The sequence below is a fragment of the Cibotium barometz genome, chromosome 30, assembly GCF_041138505.1.
Source record: "Cibotium barometz isolate CiBa-2024 chromosome 30, ASM4113850v1, whole genome shotgun sequence".
NCBI lineage: Eukaryota > Viridiplantae > Streptophyta > Polypodiopsida > Cyatheales > Cibotiaceae > Cibotium > Cibotium barometz.
The window spans coordinates 38,113,836-38,120,307 of NC_141075.1; positions in this window are offsets into that span (position 1 = coordinate 38,113,836).

A 6,472-nucleotide genomic window follows, 5' to 3' on the forward strand; every position below is an offset into this window, starting at 1 on the left:
CTGTACACTTGAAATCAAAGCTATATGCTTCAACATATCCTGTTGAAAACAAAATGTATGGTTAATGGACATTCAAAATTTTAAATAAATATATTATGTGCCAACAACAACATAAATTCATCCATGATATGGATGAATTCATCCATGATATGGATGGTCTTAAACCTTCATAGACAAATGCTCCAATACCTCAGAAGTTCAACCAAAAAAATAAAAGAGCGAGTATACTGTCAATGCTAAATTTCATCAAATTTATTGAATATGATGTATTTTTTCACTGTTGAGATAATTGAGTCTATCCAAATTAAATTATAATATTCATAGCCTTACACCTTGACAAGGCAATATCTTCAATAAAAAACAAACACATCCTCATTGCAATCGAATTGCAAATATTGACAAAAGAGATAATCAAATGACAGTAAGTTTGGAGGCATTTGATTGCTTGATACAATAGTGTAAAGATTTGGCTCGTACAATCCAAAAATTAAACCCATCTAGGCACATTGTTTTGGCCAAAGCCTAAGTCTATCTTATGGGCTTTTAGTACAAAATGGCTCCAAATATTCTGCACCCAACAAGTCTTGATATTTGTGCAGATCCCATACTTCAAACTGCACATTTAGACCTCAGAAATGGTTTCCTTCGACCTGCAGCAACAACTAGTATGAGGTAGGTTGGAATCTGATTATATAGTCACTCAATGGTTAATGAAACCAGACATTATCCTACCCATAAGCTCAAGTAATCCTTTTGTAGCCTTGATATGTATGCTTTTGCTGCAACTCCACTTATGAGATGACCACGATCATATCCCAAGCGAGTAGCATAAGCAATAGCGTGTTGATCACTCAAAATCCTTCTTTTGTAACACACTTTTAACAAGCTTAGCTAGTCTTTGGATAGTAATGGTACTCTAGCTTTGGATGCCAACATTGCTAGATCCTTGCTTATGGATTCTACTTCTCTTTTTTCCCAGGCTCTTGATTAACTTTCAGGGAAGAGGTAGTTGTCTTTTGGATTAAGACATCCCTTGAAAGGGCTATCATCAATAAGCAATGTATTCTTCTTATTGCAAATATCTTGGCACTGATTCCAAACCTTGAGTAAAGGTTTAAACATAACCTCAACAGTAGGCTTATCTGGCCTATACACTTTTCGAAGATATGGATATAACATTCTTCTTGTCCCCACACCATAAAGAAATGACATTTCTTATGTGCATACTATTGAAGAGTGTTTACATAGGCACAAACATTCTTGTGTAGCATGGCGAACCAAATATTGGTTGCAAAAGTCTCTTGAAGCTCTTCATTAACCTTGAAGATGTTTGCAAAGCTGAATCATCGATGTGATCTACCTCCACCATGTTATCTTCATTATTTCTAGCATTTGAATCATGAGAGTTGATCTCTCTAGTAGGGCTTTCATGATGATGTTCTAGTTGAGCAATGTTATCTTCATCTTTCCCTTCTTTGTATATATCTTGAAGCTCTTCATTAACCTTGAAGATGTTTGCAAAGCCGAATCATCGATGTGATCTACCTCCACCATGTTATCTTCATTATTTCTAGCATTTGAATCATGAGAGTTGATCTCTCTAGTAGGGCTTTCATGATGATGTTCTAGTTGAGCAATGTTATCTTCATCTTTCCCTTCTTTGTATATATCTGTAAGATTAAAATAAAATGCTATTACTTTTAGGATTTAAATAATACACCAAGGATAATACTAGTCATTTTTATATCTACACATATACTTTGTATCCAAACTTAGATTACTCAACATTGAGTGATGTACCATAATGAGCCTCACTTACAAGGGCAAAGTAAAGATCGCTCAACTTGAGATTGTGCCTTGTGTTAGAAGACATCCCCAAGGTTGGACATAAGTGGAGGTACGGCTCAAACTTAATTTTGAGCCTCACTGCTACACTAGGATATGGTTCTTAATAGTAAGTGTGCATCATCATTTGTATTAGGCTCAAACTTAATTTTGAGCCTCGCTGCTACACTAGGATATGGAGTAATTTCTTAATAGCAAGTGTGCATCATCATTTGTACCAGATGTTGGCATGAAATAAAGGATAAGTAGAATAGAAATATTCACTTTAATAGAAAAATGTTAAAAGTGAATCCAAAAAAGCCAATGTATTAATCAAAAGACTAATAATTATTTCAACAAATCCACACTTTGAACAAGACCTATGTTAATATTAGTAGTTGATAAGCTCCTTTCAATGATCACCATTCGTTGTACATTCATAAGTACTATCAATGCACTTTTCTACCTTTATTTGGTTGAGAGCTTGATGGGCTATGAGCATGGTAGAGTGCTTTGCCTTTCTCTTCTTCGTAAGTGCTTGCTCCTCTTCTTGCACCTGAGAGCCTGCCATGTCTTCAGCTGCTATTGTGCTTACATCAAGGACTTTTTTTTGTCACCCTCCTTTTTATGTTTTGAAGAAGTTGCACCAGCATTTCTAGATGCTTCAAGTGCACTGTTCACTATGGCCCTGCCTTTTTTCTCCACAATTTTCCTAACTTGAATGGTTGTTGTCTCCTTTTCAGGTATGGACTTTTTTCATGAATCCAAAGCCTTCTTTGCATGCCTCACCGCTTTCACCAGGTCCTCCACATTATCCACCCCTGAGTTGTTGTTTCGAGAGCATCCAGAGTAAAGATTGGTGCACCGTGTGGTTGCGAGGTAGCGGGCGCTCTGCTAGCTTCCATTCCTGTGAAGCACAAAAAAAGTTTCAAAACCTTAGAAAAAAAATAGATTTAAATGCTACATATCAAATCAAAACCTATCAAACTTAAGAAACTTAATGCATGCTACAATTATTGATGCTTCACTTAGTTTTCTTGAATAGCGAGGGCCTCACTTGCATTTACTTAATCCATATAGAAGCTCGACTTAAGCTGGAGCCTAGATCTAAGTTGTGCACTCATATGCTAGGGGTACGCTAGCATAGAGAGGCAAAGCTCAAACTCAAGTTTGAGCCTTAAGGCGAAGTTCCATGTATGGGAGGCTTGAACTTAAGCTGGAGTCTAGATACAAGTTGTGCACTCATATGCCAGGGGTACACTAGTATATTGGAGCCTTAAGGCCAAGTTCCATATAGGGAAAATCCGAACTTAAGCTAGAGCCTAGATCCAAGTTGTGCACTCATATGACAGGGGTACACCAGCATATAGAGACAAGGCTCAAGCTCAAGTTCAAGCCTTTAGGCCAAGTTTTATGTAAGAGAGGCTCGAACTTAAGCTGGAGCCTAGATCCAAGTTGTGCACTCATATGCTAGGGATACGCTAGCATAGATAGGGAAGGCTCCAACTCAAGTTGGAGCCTTAAGGCCAAGTTCCATGTAAAGTTAAGCATGGAGAATGAGCCTTAACACATAAGTTCCATGTAGGGGAGATTCAATCTGAAGTTCGAGACTTAAGGCTTGTGAACACTAGCATCGAGAGAGCAAAGGCTCCAACTCAAGTTCGAGCCTTAAGGTCGGGGTACACTAGCATGGAGAACGAAGGCTCAATCTGAAGTTCGAGCCTTAAGGCCGGGGTGCACTAGCATGGACAGCAAAGGCTCAAACTCAATTTCGAGCCTTAAGACCGGAGTGCACTAGCATGGAGAGCAAAGACTCAAACTCAAGTTCGAGCCTTAAGGCCGAGGTGCACTAGCATGGAGAGCTAAGGCTCAAACTCAAGATCGAGCCTTAAGGCCGGGGTGCACTAGCACGGAGAACGAAGGCTCAATCTGAAGTTCGAGCCTTAAGGCCGGGGGGCACTAGCATGGAGAGCAAAGGCTCAAACTCAAGTTCGAGCCTTAACGCCGGGGTGCACTAGCATGGAGAGCAAAGGCTCAAACTCAAGTTCGAGCCTTAAGGCTGGGGTGCACTAACATGGAGAACAAAGACTCAATCTAGGTTGAGCCTTAAGGCCGGGGTACACTAGCATAGAGAACGAAGCACGGTGCACTAGCATGGAGAACGAAGGCTCAATCTGAAGTTCGAGCATTAAGGCCGGGGTGCACTAGCATGGAGAGCAAAGGAGCAAAGGCTCAAACTAAAGTTCGAGCCTTAAGGCCGGGGTGCACTAGCATAGAGAGCAAAGGCTCAAACTCAAGTTCGAGCCTTAAGGCCGGGGTGCACTAGCATGGAGAGCAAAGACTCAAACTCAAGTTCGAGCCTTAAGGCCGGGGTGCACTAACATGGAGAACAAAGACTCAATCTAGGTCGAGCCTTAAGGCCGGGGTACACTAGCATGGAGAACAAAGGCTCAATCTGAAGTTCGAGCCTTAAGACTGGGGTGTACTAGCATGGAGAGCAAAGGCTCAAACTCAATTTCGAGCCTTAAGACCGGGGTGCACTAGCATGGAGAGCAAAGGCTCAAACTCAAGTTCGAGCCTTAAGACCGGGGTGCACTAGCATGGAGAGCAAAGACTCAAACTCAAGTTCGAGCCTTAAGGCCGGGGTGCACTAGCATGGAGAACGAAGGCTCAATCTGAAGTTCGAGCCTTAAGGTCGGGGTGCACTAGCATGGAGAGCAAAGGAGCAAAGGCTCAAACTCAAGTTCGAGCCTTAACGCCGGGGTGCACTAGCATGGAGAGCAAAGGCTCAAACTCAAGTTCGAGCCTTAAGGCCGGGGTGCATTAACATAGAGAGATGACACACTTAGCGTGCAATCAAGTAAGCGTTTATATTGATATAGACAATCAATTGAAGGACTTACTTGTTGCGTAAAGTATTCAATTAGATGAGGGAACACACGAAACATAGATAGACGCACGAAAGTCTCCGATGTCGCACAGACGTGACGGATGCTTGAAGTCTCTGATGGCGTGTGGGCGTGACGGTTTTGTAGGAAACAGAGGTCGAAACCAACGCAGGGCTGAGCGAGTACTTCAGAGACAGGAAACACAGATGATTACGTGGGCGCCGAGAGAGCGGGGGGGAGTTTGAAATCCAAATTTGAATTTGGTGAAAATTTGAAATTCAAATTTCAAATGGAGAGGGGCGAAATTGGGGCACGAGCGCCGAGCAGGGGAAAATTTGAATTTGGTGGGACAAATGGAGGGGGAAAATTTGAAATTCAAATATGGAGAGGGGGAAAATTTGAAATTTAAATTTCAAATCAACTTTCAAATGGGGGGGGCGGGGCGCTAGTGATGGCGAGAGGAAGGGGGGGCAGTTTGCGAGAGGAAGGCTTCGGCTGCCGGCAGGGCTCTACTGCCGACGAGAACGCGGAGAGTTGCTGGAGGCCTGATAGCAAAGGGGCCTTTACCATCTCAGAGGAGGAGGACGAAAGAAACTACTCTTCTGATGTGAGCCTTGCGTTGAGGAGGACTCAGAGTGGCTGCGAGAGGGAGAGGGGGGGTCACTACGAGAGACGAGAGGGAGAGGGGGGGTCTGGGCATGGCTGCGAGAGGGAGAGGGGGGTCGCTACGAGAGACGAGAGGGAGAGGGGGGGTCGTTTTTACGAGAGACGAGAGGGAGAGGGGGGGCTGGCGATGGTGTGGCTGCGAGAGGGAGAGGTAGGGGGGGCTGGCGTGGCTGCGAGAGGGAGAGGGGGGGCTGGCGAGTTTGCGAGAGGGAGGGGGGCAGGGGGCTGGCGATCTGCAAACAAAGAGAGGGGGGGCTGGCAAGTCTACGCTGGCAATCTGCAAACAAAGAGGGGCTGCGCGATTTCAAATTTGAAATTTCAGATGCGCTGGCGATCTGCAAACAAAGAGGAGTAGAAAGGCAATTGATACTTCTTGCAGGCTTTGTCATGCAGAAAGGTCTGAATTGATAGGCTCCGATCAATTGATACTTCTTGAGGTCTGAATTGATACTTCTTGCAGGCTTTGTCATGCAGAAAGGTTTGAATTGATAGGCTCCGATCAATTGATACTTCTTGAGGTTTGAATTGATAGGCTCCGATCAATTGATACTTCTTGTCCTCTGACAATCAACTGGGGCGGGCGCAGGCTTTGTCATTTCGATTTCGATTTCGATGCCCAAGCCCAGGCCCAGGTCCCAGGTCTTTTGATTATAGTTAGTTTCACTTTTGTCTATATACCTTTCTTCACCCACACCCCACTTGTTCTCTGGGATTATTCTAGCTTCCCTCTCTATTCCTACTTGCTTGTGTAATAGACAAGGCTCAAAAACTCAAGTTTGAGCCTTGAGCTTGAGCTTGAGATTTCTTCTTCTCTTCCCTCTTTCCCCATACACCCAAATATACTTTCTAGATTCCCTCTCTATTCCTACTTGCTTGTGTAATAGACAAGGCTCAAACTCAAGTTTGAGCCTTGAGCTTGAGCTTGAGATTTCTTCTTTTCTTCCCTCTTTTCCCATACACCCAAATATACTTTCTAGATGTTGAGAGTGTTGATATCCCAAGCTCATCTACATCTTCATCGGCAGTACATCATGAGCTTGAGAGGGGCTGTTGAGATATTCAAGCTCGATGTCAGTGAGCCAGCTATGCTATGT